Raw genomic sequence first — 15,777 nt, forward strand, 5'->3', positions numbered from 1 at the left:
CATTTTCCCAGAGAAAAGCCCCAGATCTTTAAGGCAAAATGCAAACGAGGTCTCACCTCTACTTTCTGGGACAAAATGCACACTTTCACCTCATGGGGCTGAAAGGCACTCCCAACTGTCAAGGATCATAAAAAATCCACACCTCTCTGATGAAATTGGCCTAGCTGGTCCTTTGTGACGACGACGACTCGCACCCTCGGCTCGGGATATAACATGGAGATATGGCAGATGGATATGAGGTAGGTCAACACGACGGGCTGCAACGCTAAGGTCCACAGGAGGGCACGTCATCCAATGGCTTCTTGCAAGGGGAAGATAGATTCTGGTGGATGACGTGCTGCATACATGGGAGCTTCTTCCGGTACTTTCTTTAAACCAAAAAAGGGAAAGCTTCAGTGAAAAGTCATTAAGGCCTTTCTTCCAGGGTTGGCAGCAAGACGATTCTCCAAAGAATGAGCACTACTTCCTTCTCTTTTGCTCTTACGAGGATATTGCTTGTAGGAGCTCTGGCATGAAAAAAACCCCTGTGTAAAACTTTCCGAACCCGTCGCAAAAACACAAGCCAGGTGAAGAAAGTAACGCGTCGTAGATGTGCAGAGTTCTTTGCCACTCTTTAATGGCCCACAGCAGCCAAGCTTTCAAAGACTTAAGGTGATTCATCTGTTTTTAACCAGGCATGCCAGTCTCACAAGAGACTATCAAAAATTGCCATTGCTGACTATTTTTCAAGTCATCACGGCGGGGTATTGGGAATAGTTTTCAATTAGCAATAATCACGCCTCGGTTAACACCTCATGGGCTATGATACTGCCACTGCGCAAAGCTAACCTTCTGGCTGCTTTGGTAGATAATGCATGCCCAATGAGCGCTCATGAAGGTTTTGGCTAGGCATAGGTGGACATTGAGCCAGAGCAGAGCATTGTGGGAACTGTTATGCTAATTAAACTGGCATTTGACAAAGGTGTCTCTAGAAAAGGCCCAGAAGGAAACATTTTCCCAGAGAAAAGCCCCAGATCTTTAAGGCAAAATGCAAACGAGGTCTCACCTCTACTTTCTGGGACAAAATGCACACTTTCACCTCATGGGGCTGAAAGGCACTCCCAACTGTCAAGGATCATAAAAAATCCACACCTCTCTGATGAAATTGGCCTAGCTGGTCCTTTGTGACGACGACGACGACTCGCACCCTCGGCTCGGGATATAACATGGAGATATGGCAGATGGATATGAGGTAGGTCAACACGACGGGCTGCAACGCTAAGGTCCACAGGAGGGCACGTCATCCAATGGCTTCTTACAAGGGGAAGATAGATTCTGGTGGATGACGTGCTGCATACATGGGAGCTTCTTCCGGTACTTTCTTTAAACCAAAAAAAGGAAAGCTTCAGTGAAAAGTCATTAAGGCCTTTCTTCCAGGGTTGGCAGCAAGACGATTCTCCAAAGAATGAGCACTACTTCCTTCTCTTTTGCTCTTACGAGGATATTGCTTGTAGGAGCTCTGGCATGAAAAAAACCCCTGTGTAGAACTTTCCGAACCCGTTGCAAAAACACAAGCCAGGTGAAGAAAGTAACGCGTCGTAGATGTGCAGAGTTCTTTGCCACTCTTTAATGGCCCACAGCAGCCAAGCTTTCAAAGACTTAAGGTGATTCATCTGTTTTTAACCAGGCATGCCAGTCTCACAAGAGACTATCAAAAATTGCCATTGCTGACTATTTTTCAAGTCATCATGGCGGGGTATCGGGAATAGTTTTCAATTAGCAATAATCACGCCTCGGTTAACACCTCATGGGCTATGATACTGCCACTGCGCAAAGCTAACCTTCTGGCTGCTTTGGTAGATAATGCATGCCCAATGAGCGCTCATGAAGGTTTTGGCTAGGCATAGGTGGACATTGAGCCAGAGCAGAGCATTGTGGGAACTGTTATGCTAATTAAACTGGCATTTGACAAAGGTGTCTCTAGAAAAGGCCCAGAAGGAAACATTTTCCCAGAGAAAAGCCCCAGATCTTTAAGGCAAAATGCAAACGAGGTCTCACCTCTACTTTCTGGGACAAAATGCACACTTTCACCTCATGGGGCTGAAAGGCACTCCCAACTGTCAAGGATCATAAAAAATCCACACCTCTCTGATGAAATTGGCCTAGCTGGTCCTTTGTGACGACGACGACTCGCACCCTCGGCTCGGGATATAACATGGAGATATGGCAGATGGATATGAGGTAGGTCAACACGACGGGCTGCAACGCTAAGGTCCACAGGAGGGCACGTCATCCAATGGCTTCTTACAAGGGGAAGATAGATTCTGGTGGATGACGTGCTGCATACATGGGAGCTTCTTCCTGTACTTTCTTTAAACCAAAAAAGGGAAAGCTTCAGTGAAAAGTCATTAAGGCCTTTCTTCCAGGGTTGGCAGCAAGACGATTCTCCAAAGAACGACCACTACTTCCTTCTCTTTTGCTCTTACGAGGATATTGCTTGTAGGAGCTCTGGCATGAAAAAAACCCCTGTGTAGAACTTTCCGAACCCGTCGCAAAAACACAAGCCAGGTGAAGAAAGTAACGCGTCGTAGATGTGCAGAGTTCTTTGCCACTCTTTAATGGCCCACAGCAGCCAAGCTTTCAAAGACTTAAGGTGATTCATCTGTTTTTAACCAGGCATGCCAGTCTCACAAGAGACTATCAAAAATTGCCATTGCTGACTATTTTTCAAGTCATCATGACAGGGTATTGGGAATAGTTTTCAATTAGCAATAATCACGCCTCGGTTAACACCTCATGGGCTATGATACCGCCACTGCGCAAAGCTAACCTTCTGGCTGCTTTGGTAGATAATGCATGCCCAATGAGCGCTCATGAAGGTTTTGGCTAGGCATAGGTGGACATTGAGCCAGAGCAGAGCATTGTGGGAACTGTTATGCTAATTAAACTGGCATTTGACAAAGGTGTCTCTAGAAAAGGCCCAGAAGGAAACATTTTCCCAGAGAAAAGCCCCAGATCTTTAAGGCAAAATGCAAACGAGGTCTCACCTCTACTTTCTGGGACAAAATGCACACTTTCACCTCATGGGGCTGAAAGGCACTCCCAACTGTCAAGGATCATAAAAAATCCACACCTCTCTGATGAAATTGGCCTAGCTGGTCCTTTGTGACGACGACGACTCGCACCCTCGGCTCGGGATATAACATGGAGATATGGCAGATGGATATGAGGTAGGTGAACACGACGGGCTGCAACGCTAAGGTCCACAGGAGGGCACGTCATCCAATGGCTTCTTACAAGGGGAAGATAGATTCTGGTGGATGACGTGCTGCATACATGGGAGCTTCTTCCGGTACTTTCTTTAAACCAAAAAAGGGAAAGCTTCAGTGAAAAGTCATTAAGGCCTTTCTTCCAGGGTTGGCAGCAAGACGATTCTCCAAAGAACGACCACTACTTCCTTCTCTTTTGCTCTTACGAGGATATTGCTTGTAGGAGCTCTGGCATGAAAAAACCCCCTGTGTAGAACTTTCCGAACCCGTCGCAAAAACACAAGCCAGGTGAAGAAAGTAACGCGTCGTAGTTGTGCAGAGTTCTTTGCCACTCTTTAATGGCCCACAGCAGCCAAGCTTTCAAAGACTTAAGGTGATTCATCTGTTTTTAACCAGGCATGCCAGTCTCACAAGAGACTATCAAAAATTGCCATTGCTGACTATTTTTCAAGTCATCATGGCGGGGTATTGGGAATAGTTTTCAATTAGCAATAATCACGCCTCGGTTAACACCTCATGGGCTATGATACTGCCACTGCGCAAAGCTAACCTTCTGGCTGCTTTGGTAGATAATGCATGCCCAATGAGCGCTCATGAAGGTTTTGGCTAGGCATAGGTGGACATTGAGCCAGAGCAGAGCATTGTGGGAACTGTTATGCTAATTAAACTGGCATTTGACAAAGGTGTCTCTAGAAAAGGCCCAGAAGGAAACATTTTCCCAGAGAAAAGCCCCAGATCTTTAAGGCAAAATGCAAACGAGGTCTCACCTCTACTTTCTGGGACAAAATGCACACTTTCACCTCATGGGGCTGAAAGGCACTCCCAACTGTCAAGGATCATAAAAAATCCACACCTCTCTGATGAAATTGGCCTAGCTGGTCCTTTGTGACGACGACGACTCGCACCCTCGGCTCGGGATATAACATGGAGATATGGCAGATGGATATGAGGTAGGTGAACACGACGGGCTGCAACGCTAAGGTCCACAGGAGGGCACGTCATCCAATGGCTTCTTACAAGGGGAAGATAGATTCTGGTGGATGACGTGCTGCATACATGGGAGCTTCTTCCTGTACTTTCTTTAAACCAAAAAAGGGAAAGCTTCAGTGAAAAGTCATTAAGGCCTTTCTTCCAGGGTTGGCAGCAAGACGATTCTCCAAAGAACGACCACTACTTCCTTCTCTTTTGCTCTTACGAGGATATTGCTTGTAGGAGCTCTGGCATGAAAAAAACCCCTGTGTAGAACTTTCCGAACCCGTCGCAAAAACACAAGCCAGGTGAAGAAAGTAACGCGTCGTAGATGTGCAGAGTTCTTTGCCACTCTTTAATGGCCCACAGCAACCAAGCTTTCAAAGACTTAAGGTGATTCATCTGTTTTTAACCAGGCATGCCAGTCTCACAAGAGACTATCAAAAATTGCCATTGCTGACTATTTTTCAAGTCATCATGACAGGGTATTGGGAATAGTTTTCAATTAGCAATAATCACGCCTCGGTTAACACCTCATGGGCTATGATACTGCCACTGCGCAAAGCTAACCTTCTGGCTGCTTTGGTAGATAATGCATGCCCAATGAGCGCTCATGAAGGTTTTGGCTAGGCATAGGTGGACATTGAGCCAGAGCAGAGCATTGTGGGAACTGTTATGCTAATTAAACTGGCATTTGACAAAGGTGTCTCTAGAAAAGGCCCAGAAGGAAACATTTTCCCAGAGAAAAGCCCCAGATCTTTAAGGCAAAATGCAAACGAGGTCTCACCTCTACTTTCTGGGACAAAATGCACACTTTCACCTCATGGGGCTGAAAGGCACTCCCAACTGTCAAGGATCATAAAAAATCCACACCTCTCTGATGAAATTGGCCTAACTGGTCCTTTGTGACGACGACGACTCGCACCCTCGGCTCGGGATATAACATGGAGATATGGCAGATGGATATGAGGTAGGTCAACACGACGGGCTGCAACGCTAAGGTCCACAGGAGGGCACGTCATCCAATGGCTTCTTACAAGGGGAAGATAGATTCTGGTGGATGACGTGCTGCATACATGGGAGCTTCTTCCTGTACTTTCTTTAAACCAAAAAAGGGAAAGCTTCAGTGAAAAGTCATTAAGGCCCTTCTTCCAGGGTTGGCAGCAAGACGATTCTCCAAAGAATGAGCACTACTTCCTTCTCTTTTGCTCTTACGAGGATATTGCTTGTAGGAGCTCTGGCATGAAAAAACCCCCTGTGTAGAACTTTCCGAACCCGTTGCAAAAACACAAGCCAGGTGAAGAAAGTAACGTGTCGTAGACGTGCAGAGTTCTTTGCCACTCTTTAATGGCCCACAGCAGCCAAGCTTTCAAAGACTTAAGGTGACTCATCTGTTTTTAACCAGGCATGCCAGTCTCACAAGAGACTATCAAAAATTGCCATTGCTGACTATTTTTCAAGTCATCATGGCGGGGTATTGGGAATAGTTTTCAATTAGCAATAATCACGCCTCGGTTAACACCTCATGGGCTATGATACTGCCACTGCGCAAAGCTAACCTTCTGGCTGCTTTGGTAGATAATGCATGCCCAATGAGCGCTCATGAAGGTTTTGGCTAGGCATAGGTGGACATTGAGCCAGAGCAGAGCATTGTGGGAACTGTTATGCTAATTAAACTGGCATTTGACAAAGGTGTCTCTAGAAAAGGCCCAGAAGGAAACATTTTCCCAGAGAAAAGCCCCAGATCTTTAAGGCAAAATGCAAACGAGGTCTCACCTCTACTTTCTGGGACAAAATGCACACTTTCACCTCATGGGGCTGAAAGGCACTCCCAACTGTCAAGGATCATAAAAAATCCACACCTCTCTGATGAAATTGGCCTAGCTGGTCCTTTGTGACGACGACGACGACTCGCACCCTCGGCTCGGGATATAACATGGAGATATGGCAGATGGATATGAGGTAGGTCAACACGACGGGCTGCAACGCTAAGGTCCACAGGAGGGCACGTCATCCAATGGCTTCTTACAAGGGGAAGATAGATTCTGGTGGATGACGTGCTGCATACATGGGAGCTTCTTCCTGTACTTTCTTTAAACCAAAAAAGGGAAAGCTTCAGTGAAAAGTCATTAAGGCCTTTCTTCCAGGGTTGGCAGCAAGACGATTCTCCAAAGAATGAGCACTACTTCCTTCTCTTTTGCTCTTACGAGGATATTGCTTGTAGGAGCTCTGGCATGAAAAAAACCCCCTGTGTAGAACTTTCCGAACCCGTCGCAAAAACACAAGCCAGGTGAAGAAAGTAACGCGTCGTAGATGTGCAGAGTTCTTTGCCACTCTTTAATGGCCCACAGCAGCCAAGCTTTCAAAGACTTAAGGTGACTCATCTGTTTTTAACCAGGCATGCCAGTCTCACAAGAGACTATCAAAAATTGCCATTGCTGACTATTTTTCAAGTCATCATGGCGGGGTATTGGGAATAGTTTTCAATTAGCAATAATCACGCCTCGGTTAACACCTCATGGGCTATGATACTGCCACTGCGCAAAGCTAACCTTCTGGCTGCTTTGGTAGATAATGCATGCCCAATGAGCGCTCATGAAGGTTTTGGCTAGGCATAGGTGGACATTGAGCCAGAGCAGAGCATTGTGGGAACTGTTATGCTAATTAAACTGGCATTTGACAAAGGTGTCTCTAGAAAAGGCCCAGAAGGAAACATTTTCCCAGAGAAAAGCCCCAGATCTTTAAGGCAAAATGCAAACGAGGTCTCACCTCTACTTTCTGGGACAAAATGCACACTTTCACCTCATGGGGCTGAAAGGCACTCCCAACTGTCAAGGATCATAAAAAATCCACACCTCTCTGATGAAATTGGCCTAGCTGGTCCTTTGTGACGACGACGACGACTCGCACCCTCGGCTCGGGATATAACATGGAGATATGGCAGATGGATATGAGGTAGGTCAACACGACGGGCTGCAACGCTAAGGTCCACAGGAGGGCACGTCATCCAATGGCTTCTTACAAGGGGAAGATAGATTCTGGTGGATGACGTGCTGCATACATGGGAGCTTCTTCCTGTACTTTCTTTAAACCAAAAAAGGGAAAGCTTCAGTGAAAAGTCATTAAGGCCTTTCTTCCAGGGTTGGCAGCAAGACGATTCTCCAAAGAATGAGCACTACTTCCTTCTCTTTTGCTCTTACGAGGATATTGCTTGTAGGAGCTCTGGCATGAAAAAACCCCGTGTAGAACTTTCCGAACCCGTCGCAAAAACACAAGCCAGGTGAAGAAAGTAACGCGTCGTAGATGTGCAGAGTTCTTTGCCACTCTTTAATGGCCCACAGCAGCCAAGCTTTAAAAGACTTAAGGTGACTCATCTGTTTTTAACCAGGCATGCCAGTCTCACAAGAGACTATCAAAAATTGCCATTGCTGACTATTTTTCAAGTCATCATGGCGGGGTATTGGGAATAGTTTTCAATTAGCAATAATCACGCCTCGGTTAACACCTCATGGGCTATGATACTGCCACTGCGCAAAGCTAACCTTCTGGCTGCTTTGGTAGATAATGCATGCCCAATGAGCGCTCATGAAGGTTTTGGCTAGGCATAGGTGGACATTGAGCCAGAGCAGAGCATTGTGGGAACTGTTATGCTAATTAAACTGGCATTTGACAAAGGTGTCTCTAGAAAAGGCCCAGAAGGAAACATTTTCCCAGAGAAAAGCCCCAGATCTTTAAGGCAAAATGCAAACGAGGTCTCACCTCTACTTTCTGGGACAAAATGCACACTTTCACCTCATGGGGCTGAAAGGCACTCCCAACTGTCAAGGATCATAAAAAATCCACACCTCTCTGATGAAATTGGCCTAGCTGGTCCTTTGTGACGACGACGACGACTCGCACCCTCGGCTCGGGATATAACATGGAGATATGGCAGATGGATATGAGGTAGGTCAACACGACGGGCTGCAACGCTAAGATCCACAGGAGGGCACGTCATCCAATGGCTTCTTACAAGGGGAAGATAGATTCTGGTGGATGACGTGCTGCATACATGGGAGCTTCTTCCTGTACTTTCTTTAAACCAAAAAAGGGAAAGCTTCAGTGAAAAGTCATTAAGGCCTTTCTTCCAGGGTTGGCAGCAAGACGATTCTCCAAAGAATGAGCACTACTTCCTTCTCTTTTGCTCTTACGAGGATATTGCTTGTAGGAGCTCTGGCATGAAAAAACCCCGTGTAGAACTTTCCGAACCCGTCGCAAAAACACAAGCCAGGTGAAGAAAGTAACGCGTCGTAGATGTGCAGAGTTCTTTGCCACTCTTTAATGGCCCACAGCAGCCAAGCTTTCAAAGACTTAAGGTGACTCATCTGTTTTTAACCAGGCATGCCAGCCTCACAAGAGACTATCAAAAATTGCCATTGCTGACTATTTTTCAAGTCATCATGGCAGGGTATTGGGAATAGTTTTCAATTAGCAATAATCACGCCTCGGTTAACACCTCATGGGCTATGATACTGCCACTGCGCAAAGCTAACCTTCTGGCTGCTTTGGTAGATAATGCATGCCCAATGAGCGCTCATGAAGGTTTTGGCTAGGCATAGGTGGACATTGAGCCAGAGCAGAGCATTGTGGGAACTGTTATGCTAATTAAACTGGCATTTGACAAAGGTGTCTCTAGAAAAGGCCCAGAAGGAAACATTTTCCCAGAGAAAAGCCCCAGATCTTTAAGGCAAAATGCAAACGAGGTCTCACCTCTACTTTCTGGGACAAAATGCACACTTTCACCTCATGGGGCTGAAAGGCACTCCCAACTGTCAAGGATCATAAAAAATCCACACCTCTCTGATGAAATTGGCCTAGCTGGTCCTTTGTGACGACGACGACGACTCGCACCCTCGGCTCGGGATATAACATGGAGATATGGCAGATGGATATGAGGTAGGTCAACACGACGGGCTGCAACGCTAAGGTCCACAGGAGGGCACGTCATCCAATGGCTTCTTACAAGGGGAAGATAGATTCTGGTGGATGACGTGCTGCATACATGGGAGCTTCTTCCTGTACTTTCTTTAAACCAAAAAAGGGAAAGCTTCAGTGAAAAGTCATTAAGGCCCTTCTTCCAGGGTTGGCAGCAAGACGATTCTCCAAAGAATGAGCACTACTTCCTTCTCTTTTGCTCTTACGAGGATATTGCTTGTAGGAGCTCTGGCATGAAAAAACCCCCTGTGTAGAACTTTCCGAACCCGTCGCAAAAACACAAGCCAGGTGAAGAAAGTAACGCGTCGTAGATGTGCAGAGTTCTTTGCCACTCTTTAATGGCCCACAGCAGCCAAGCTTTCAAAGACTTAAGGTGACTCATCTGTTTTTAACCAGGCATGCCAGTCTCACAAGAGACTATCAAAAATTGCCATTGCTGACTATTTTTCAAGTCATCATGGCGGGGTATTGGGAATAGTTTTCAATTAGCAATAATCACGCCTCGGTTAACACCTCATGGGCTATGATACTGCCACTGCGCAAAGCTAACCTTCTGGCTGCTTTGGTAGATAATGCATGCCCAATGAGCGCTCATGAAGGTTTTGGCTAGGCATAGGTGGACATTGAGCCAGAGCAGAGCATTGTGGGAACTGTTATGCTAATTAAACTGGCATTTGACAAAGGTGTCTCTAGAAAAGGCCCAGAAGGAAACATTTTCCCAGAGAAAAGTCCCAGATCTTTAAGGCAAAATGCAAACGAGGTCTCACCTCTACTTTCTGGGACAAAATGCACACTTTCACCTCATGGGGCTGAAAGGCACTCCCAACTGTCAAGGATCATAAAAAATCCACACCTCTCTGATGAAATTGGCCTAGCTGGTCCTTTGTGACGACGACGACGACTCGCACCCTCGGCTCGGGATATAACATGGAGATATGGCAGATGGATATGAGGTAGGTGAACACGACGGGCTGCAACGCTAAGGTCCACAGGAGGGCACGTCATCCAATGGCTTCTTACAAGGGGAAGATAGATTCTGGTGGATGACGTGCTGCATACATGGGAGCTTCTTCCGGTACTTTCTTTAAACCAAAAAATGGAAAGCTTCAGTGAAAAGTCATTAAGACCTTTCTTCCAGGGTTGGCAGCAAGACGATTCTCCAAAGCATGAGCACTACTTCCTTCTCTTTTGCTCTTACGAGGATATTGCTTGTAGGAGCTCTGGCATGAAAAAAACCCCTGTGTAGAACTTTCCAAACCCGTCGCAAAAACACAAGCCAGGTGAAGAAAGTAACGCGTCGTAGATGTGCAGAGTTCTTTGCCACTCTTTAATGGCCCACAGCAGCCAAGCTTTCAAAGACTTAAGATGATTCATCTGTTTTTAACCAGGCATGCCAGTCTCACAAGAGACTATCAAAAATTGCCATTGCTGACTATTTTTCAAGTCATCATGGCGGGGTATTGGGAATAGTTTTCAATTAGCAATAATCACGCCTCGGTTAACACCTCATGGGCTATGATACTGCCACTGCGCAAAGCTAACCTTCTGGTTGCTTTGGTAGATAATGCATGCCCAATGAGCGCTCATGAAGGTTTTGGCTAGGCATAGGTGGACATTGAGCCAGAGCAGAGCATTGTGGGAACTGTTATGCTAATTAAACTGGCATTTGACAAAGGTGTCTCTAGAAAAGGCCCAGAAGGAAACATTTTCCCAGAGAAAAGCCCCAGATCTTTAAGGCAAAATGCAAACGAGGTCTCACCTCTACTTTCTGGGACAAAATGCACACTTTCACCTCATGGGGCTGAAAGGCACTCCCAACTGTCAAGGATCATAAAAAATCCACACCTCTCTGATGAAATTGGCCTAGCTGGTCCTTTGTGACGACGACGACTCGCACCCTCGGCTCGGGATATAACATGGAGATATGGCAGATGGATATGAGGTAGGTGAACACGACGGGCTGCAACGCTAAGGTCCACAGGAGGGCACGTCATCCAATGGCTTCTTACAAGGGGAAGATAGATTCTGGTGGATAACGTGCTGCATACATGGGAGCTTCTACCGGTACTTTCTTTAAACCAAAAAAGGGAAAGCTTCAGTGAAAAGTCATTAAGGCCTTTCTTCCAGGGTTGGCAGCAAGACGATTCTCCAAAGAATGAGCACTACTTCCTTCTCTTTTGCTCTTACGAGGATATTGCTTGTAGGAGCTCTGGCATGAAAAAAACCCCTGTGTAGAACTTTCCGAACCCGTCGCAAAAACACAAGCCAGGTGAAGAAAGTAACGCGTTGTAGATGTGCAGAGTTCTTTGCCACTCTTTAATGGCCCACAGCAGCCAAGCTTTCAAAGACTTAAGGTGATTCATCTGTTTTTAACCAGGCATGCCAGTCTCACAAGAGACTATCAAAAATTGCCATTGCTGACTATTTTTCAAGTCATCACGGCAGGGTATTGGGAATAGTTTTCAATTAGCAATAATCACGCCTCGGTTAACACCTCATGGGCTATGATACTGCCACTGCGCAAAGCTAACCTTCTGGCTGCTTTGGTAGATAATGCATGCCCAATGAGCGCTCATGAAGGTTTTGGCTAGGCATAGGTGGACATTGAGCCAGAGCAGAGCATTGTGGGAACTGTTATGCTAATTAAACTGGCATTTGACAAAGGTGTCTCTAGAAAAGGCCCAGAAGGAAACATTTTCCCAGAGAAAAGCCCCAGATCTTTAAGGCAAAATGCAAACGAGGTCTCACCTCTACTTTCTGGGACAAAATGCACACTTTCACCTCATGGGGCTGAAAGGCACTCCCAACTGTCAAGGATCATAAAAAATCCACACCTCTCTGATGAAATTGGCCTAGCTGGTCCTTTGTGACGACGACGACTCGCACCCTCGGCTCGGGATATAACATGGAGATATGGCAGATGGATATGAGGTAGGTCAACACGACGGGCTGCAACGCTAAGGTCCACAGGAGGGCACGTCATCCAATGGCTTCTTACAAGGGGAAGATAGATTCTGGTGGATGACGTGCTGCATACATGGGAGCTTCTTCCGGTACTTTCTTTAAACCAAAAAAAGGAAAGCTTCAGTGAAAAGTCATTAAGGCCTTTCTTCCAGGGTTGGCAGCAAGACGATTCTCCAAAGAATGAGCACTACTTCCTTCTCTTTTGCTCTTACGAGGATATTGCTTGTAGGAGCTCTGGCATGAAAAAACCCCCTGTGTAGAACTTTCCGAACCCGTCGCAAAAACACAAGCCAGGTGAAGAAAGTAACGTGTCGTAGATGTGCAGAGTTCTTTGCCACTCTTTAATGGCCCACAGCAGCCAAGCTTTCAAAGACTTAAGGTGACTCATCTGTTTTTAACCAGGCATGCCAGTCTCACAAGAGACTATCAAAAATTGCCATTGCTGACTATTTTTCAAGTCATCATGGCGGGGTATTGGGAATAGTTTCCAATTAGCAATAATCACGCCTCGGTTAACACCTCATGGGCTACGATACTGCCACTGCGCAAAGCTAACCTTCTGGCTGCTTTGGTAGATAATGCATGCCCAATGAGCGCTCATGAAGGTTTTGGCTAGGCATAGGTGGACATTGAGCCAGAGCAGAGCATTGTGGGAACTGTTATGCTAATTAAACTGGCATTTGACAAAGGTGTCTCTAGAAAAGGCCCAGAAGGAAACATTTTCCCAGAGAAAAGCCCCAGATCTTTAAGGCAAAATGCAAACGAGGTCTCACCTCTACTTTCTGGGACAAAATGCACACTTTCACCTCATGGGGCTGAAAGGCACTCCCAACTGTCAAGGATCATAAAAAATCCACACCTCTCTGATGAAATTGGCCTAGCTGGTCCTTTGTGACGACGACGACTCGCACCCTCGGCTCGGGATATAACATGGAGATATGGCAGATGGATATGAGGTAGGTCAACACGACGGGCTGCAACGCTAAGGTCCACAGGAGGGCACGTCATCCAATGGCTTCTTACAAGGGGAAGATAGATTCTGGTGGATGACGTGCTGCATACATGGGAGCTTCTTCCGGTACTTTCTTTAAACCAAAAAAAGGAAAGCTTCAGTGAAAAGTCATTAAGGCCTTTCTTCCAGGGTTGGCAGCAAGACGATTCTCCAAAGAATGAGCACTACTTCCTTCTCTTTTGCTCTTACGAGGATATTGCTTGTAGGAGCTCTGGCATGAAAAAACCCCCTGTGTAGAACTTTCCGAACCCGTCGCAAAAACACAAGCCAGGTGAAGAAAGTAACGTGTCGTAGATGTGCAGAGTTCTTTGCCACTCTTTAATGGCCCACAGCAGCCAAGCTTTCAAAGACTTAAGGTGACTCATCTGTTTTTAACCAGGCATGCCAGTCTCACAAGAGACTATCAAAAATTGCCATTGCTGACTATTTTTCAAGTCATCATGGCGGGGTATTGGGAATAGTTTCCAATTAGCAATAATCACGCCTCGGTTAACACCTCATGGGCTACGATACTGCCACTGCGCAAAGCTAACCTTCTGGCTGCTTTGGTAGATAATGCATGCCCAATGAGCGCTCATGAAGGTTTTGGCTAGGCATAGGTGGACATTGAGCCAGAGCAGAGCATTGTGGGAACTGTTATGCTAATTAAACTGGCATTTGACAAAGGTGTCTCTAGAAAAGGCCCAGAAGGAAACATTTTCCCAGAGAAAAGCCCCAGATCTTTAAGGCAAAATGCAAACGAGGTCTCACCTCTACTTTCTGGGACAAAATGCACACTTTCACCTCATGGGGCTGAAAGGCACTCCCAACTGTCAAGGATCATAAAAAATCCACACCTCTCTGATGAAATTGGCCTAGCTGGTCCTTTGTGACGACGACGACGACTCGCACCCTCGGCTCGGGATATAACATGGAGATATGGCAGATGGATATGAGGTAGGTCAACACGACGGGCTGCAACGCTAAGGTCCACAGGAGGGCACGTCATCCAATGGCTTCTTACAAGGGGAAGATAGATTCTGGTGGATGACGTGCTGCATACATGGGAGCTTCTTCCTGTACTTTCTTTAAACCAAAAAAGGGAAAGCTTCAGTAAAAAGTCATTAAGGCCCTTCTTCCAGGATTGGCAGCAAGACGATTCTCCAAAGAATGAGCACTACTTCCTTCTCTTTTGCTCTTACGAGGATATTGCTTGTAGGAGCTCTGGCATGAAAAAACCCCCTGTGTAGAACTTTCCGAACCCGACGCAAAAACACAAGCCAGGTGAAGAAAGTAACGCGTCGTAGATGTGCAGAGTTCTTTGCCACTCTTTAATGGCCCACAGCAGCCAAGCTTTCAAAGACTTAAGGTGACTCATCTGTTTTTAACCAGGCATGCCAGCCTCACAAGAGACTATCAAAAATTGCCATTGCTGACTATTTTTCAAGTCATCATGGCGGGGTATTGGGAATAGCTTTCAATTAGCAATAATCACGCCTCGGTTAACACCTCATGGGCTATGATACTGCCACTACGCAAAGCTAACCTTCTGGCTGCTTTGGTAGATAATGCATGCCCAATGAGCGCTCATGAAGGTTTTGGCTAGGCATAGGTGGACATTGAGCCAGAGCAGAGCATTGTGGGAACTGTTATGCTAATTAAACTGGCATTTGACAAAGGTGTCTCTAGAAAAGGCCCAGAAGGAAACATTTTCCCAGAGAAAAGCCCCAGATCTTTAAGGCAAAATGCAAACGAGGTCTCACCTCTACTTTCTGGGACAAAATGCACACTTTCACCTCATGGGGCTGAAAGGCACTCCCAACTGTCAAGGATCATAAAAAATCCACACCTCTCTGATGAAATTGGCCTAGCTGGTCCTTTGTGACGACGACGACGACTCGCACCCTCGGCTCGGGATATAACATGGAGATATGGCAGATGGATATGAGGTAGGTCAACACGACGGGCTGCAACGCTAAGGTCCACAGGAGGGCGCGTCATCCAATGGCTTCTTACAAGGAGAAGATAGATTCTGGTGGATGACGTGCTGCATACATGGGAGCTTCTTCCTGTACTTTCTTTAAACCAAAAAAGGGAAAGCTTCAGTGAAAAGTCATTAAGGCCCTTCTTCCAGGGTTGGCAGCAAGACGATTCTCCAAAGAATGAGCACTACTTCCTTCTCTTTTGCTCTTACGAGGATATTGCTTGTAGGAGCTCTGGCATGAAAAAACCCCCTGTGTAGAACTTTCCGAACCCGTCGCAAAAACACAAGCCAGGTGAAGAAAGTAACGTGTCGTAGATGTGCAGAGTTCTTTGCCACTCTTTAATGGCCCACAGCAGCCAAGCTTTCAAAGACTTAAGGTGACTCATCTGTTTTTAACCAGGCATGCCAGTCTCACAAGAGACTATCAAAAATTGCCATTGCTGACTATTTTTCAAGTCATCATGGCGGGGTATTGGGAATAGTTTTCAATTAGCAATAATCACGCCTCGGTTAACACCTCATGGGCTATGATACTGCCACTGCGCAAAGCTAACCTTCTGGCTGCTTTGGTAGATAATGCATGCCCAATGAGCGCTCATGAAGGTTTTGGCTAGGCATAGGTGGACATTGAGCCAGAGCAGAGCATT

At 46.3% G+C, this 15,777-nt stretch overlaps 16 non-coding genes across 16 annotated transcripts; all 16 read right to left on the bottom strand.

Annotated features, from left to right (window-relative positions):
- Window positions 1-683: 683 nt before the first annotated feature.
- On the bottom strand, window positions 684-825 carry LOC128498344 (U4 spliceosomal RNA). Its single transcript, XR_008354575.1, has one exon. It is a non-coding gene; the product is annotated as a U4 spliceosomal RNA (small nuclear RNA).
- Window positions 826-1,675: 850 nt separating this feature from the next.
- On the bottom strand, window positions 1,676-1,817 carry LOC128498350 (U4 spliceosomal RNA). The gene has a single exon (XR_008354581.1). It is a non-coding gene; the product is annotated as a U4 spliceosomal RNA (small nuclear RNA).
- An 847-nt stretch (window positions 1,818-2,664) lies between these two features.
- LOC128498494 (U4 spliceosomal RNA) lies at window positions 2,665-2,806 on the bottom strand. Its single transcript, XR_008354719.1, has one exon. It is a non-coding gene; the product is annotated as a U4 spliceosomal RNA (small nuclear RNA).
- Window positions 2,807-3,653: 847 nt separating this feature from the next.
- LOC128498322 (U4 spliceosomal RNA) lies at window positions 3,654-3,795 on the bottom strand. The gene has a single exon (XR_008354554.1). It is a non-coding gene; the product is annotated as a U4 spliceosomal RNA (small nuclear RNA).
- An 847-nt stretch (window positions 3,796-4,642) lies between these two features.
- Window positions 4,643-4,784, bottom strand: LOC128498459 (U4 spliceosomal RNA). Its single transcript, XR_008354685.1, has one exon. It is a non-coding gene; the product is annotated as a U4 spliceosomal RNA (small nuclear RNA).
- Window positions 4,785-5,631: 847 nt separating this feature from the next.
- On the bottom strand, window positions 5,632-5,773 carry LOC128498323 (U4 spliceosomal RNA). Its single transcript, XR_008354555.1, has one exon. It is a non-coding gene; the product is annotated as a U4 spliceosomal RNA (small nuclear RNA).
- Window positions 5,774-6,624: 851 nt separating this feature from the next.
- LOC128498324 (U4 spliceosomal RNA) lies at window positions 6,625-6,766 on the bottom strand. The gene has a single exon (XR_008354556.1). It is a non-coding gene; the product is annotated as a U4 spliceosomal RNA (small nuclear RNA).
- An 848-nt stretch (window positions 6,767-7,614) lies between these two features.
- Window positions 7,615-7,756, bottom strand: LOC128498325 (U4 spliceosomal RNA). The gene has a single exon (XR_008354557.1). It is a non-coding gene; the product is annotated as a U4 spliceosomal RNA (small nuclear RNA).
- An 848-nt stretch (window positions 7,757-8,604) lies between these two features.
- LOC128498430 (U4 spliceosomal RNA) lies at window positions 8,605-8,746 on the bottom strand. Its single transcript, XR_008354658.1, has one exon. It is a non-coding gene; the product is annotated as a U4 spliceosomal RNA (small nuclear RNA).
- An 850-nt stretch (window positions 8,747-9,596) lies between these two features.
- LOC128498326 (U4 spliceosomal RNA) lies at window positions 9,597-9,738 on the bottom strand. The gene has a single exon (XR_008354558.1). It is a non-coding gene; the product is annotated as a U4 spliceosomal RNA (small nuclear RNA).
- An 850-nt stretch (window positions 9,739-10,588) lies between these two features.
- On the bottom strand, window positions 10,589-10,730 carry LOC128498327 (U4 spliceosomal RNA). The gene has a single exon (XR_008354559.1). It is a non-coding gene; the product is annotated as a U4 spliceosomal RNA (small nuclear RNA).
- Window positions 10,731-11,577: 847 nt separating this feature from the next.
- Window positions 11,578-11,719, bottom strand: LOC128498408 (U4 spliceosomal RNA). Its single transcript, XR_008354636.1, has one exon. It is a non-coding gene; the product is annotated as a U4 spliceosomal RNA (small nuclear RNA).
- An 847-nt stretch (window positions 11,720-12,566) lies between these two features.
- On the bottom strand, window positions 12,567-12,708 carry LOC128498442 (U4 spliceosomal RNA). The gene has a single exon (XR_008354669.1). It is a non-coding gene; the product is annotated as a U4 spliceosomal RNA (small nuclear RNA).
- An 847-nt stretch (window positions 12,709-13,555) lies between these two features.
- Window positions 13,556-13,697, bottom strand: LOC128498443 (U4 spliceosomal RNA). The gene has a single exon (XR_008354670.1). It is a non-coding gene; the product is annotated as a U4 spliceosomal RNA (small nuclear RNA).
- Window positions 13,698-14,547: 850 nt separating this feature from the next.
- LOC128498506 (U4 spliceosomal RNA) lies at window positions 14,548-14,689 on the bottom strand. The gene has a single exon (XR_008354730.1). It is a non-coding gene; the product is annotated as a U4 spliceosomal RNA (small nuclear RNA).
- Window positions 14,690-15,539: 850 nt separating this feature from the next.
- Window positions 15,540-15,681, bottom strand: LOC128498328 (U4 spliceosomal RNA). Its single transcript, XR_008354560.1, has one exon. It is a non-coding gene; the product is annotated as a U4 spliceosomal RNA (small nuclear RNA).
- Between the last annotated feature and the right edge of the window lie 96 nt (window positions 15,682-15,777).

Source organism: Spea bombifrons, chromosome 5 (genome assembly GCF_027358695.1).
Source record: "Spea bombifrons isolate aSpeBom1 chromosome 5, aSpeBom1.2.pri, whole genome shotgun sequence".
NCBI classification, from domain to species: domain Eukaryota; kingdom Metazoa; phylum Chordata; class Amphibia; order Anura; family Pelobatidae; genus Spea; species Spea bombifrons.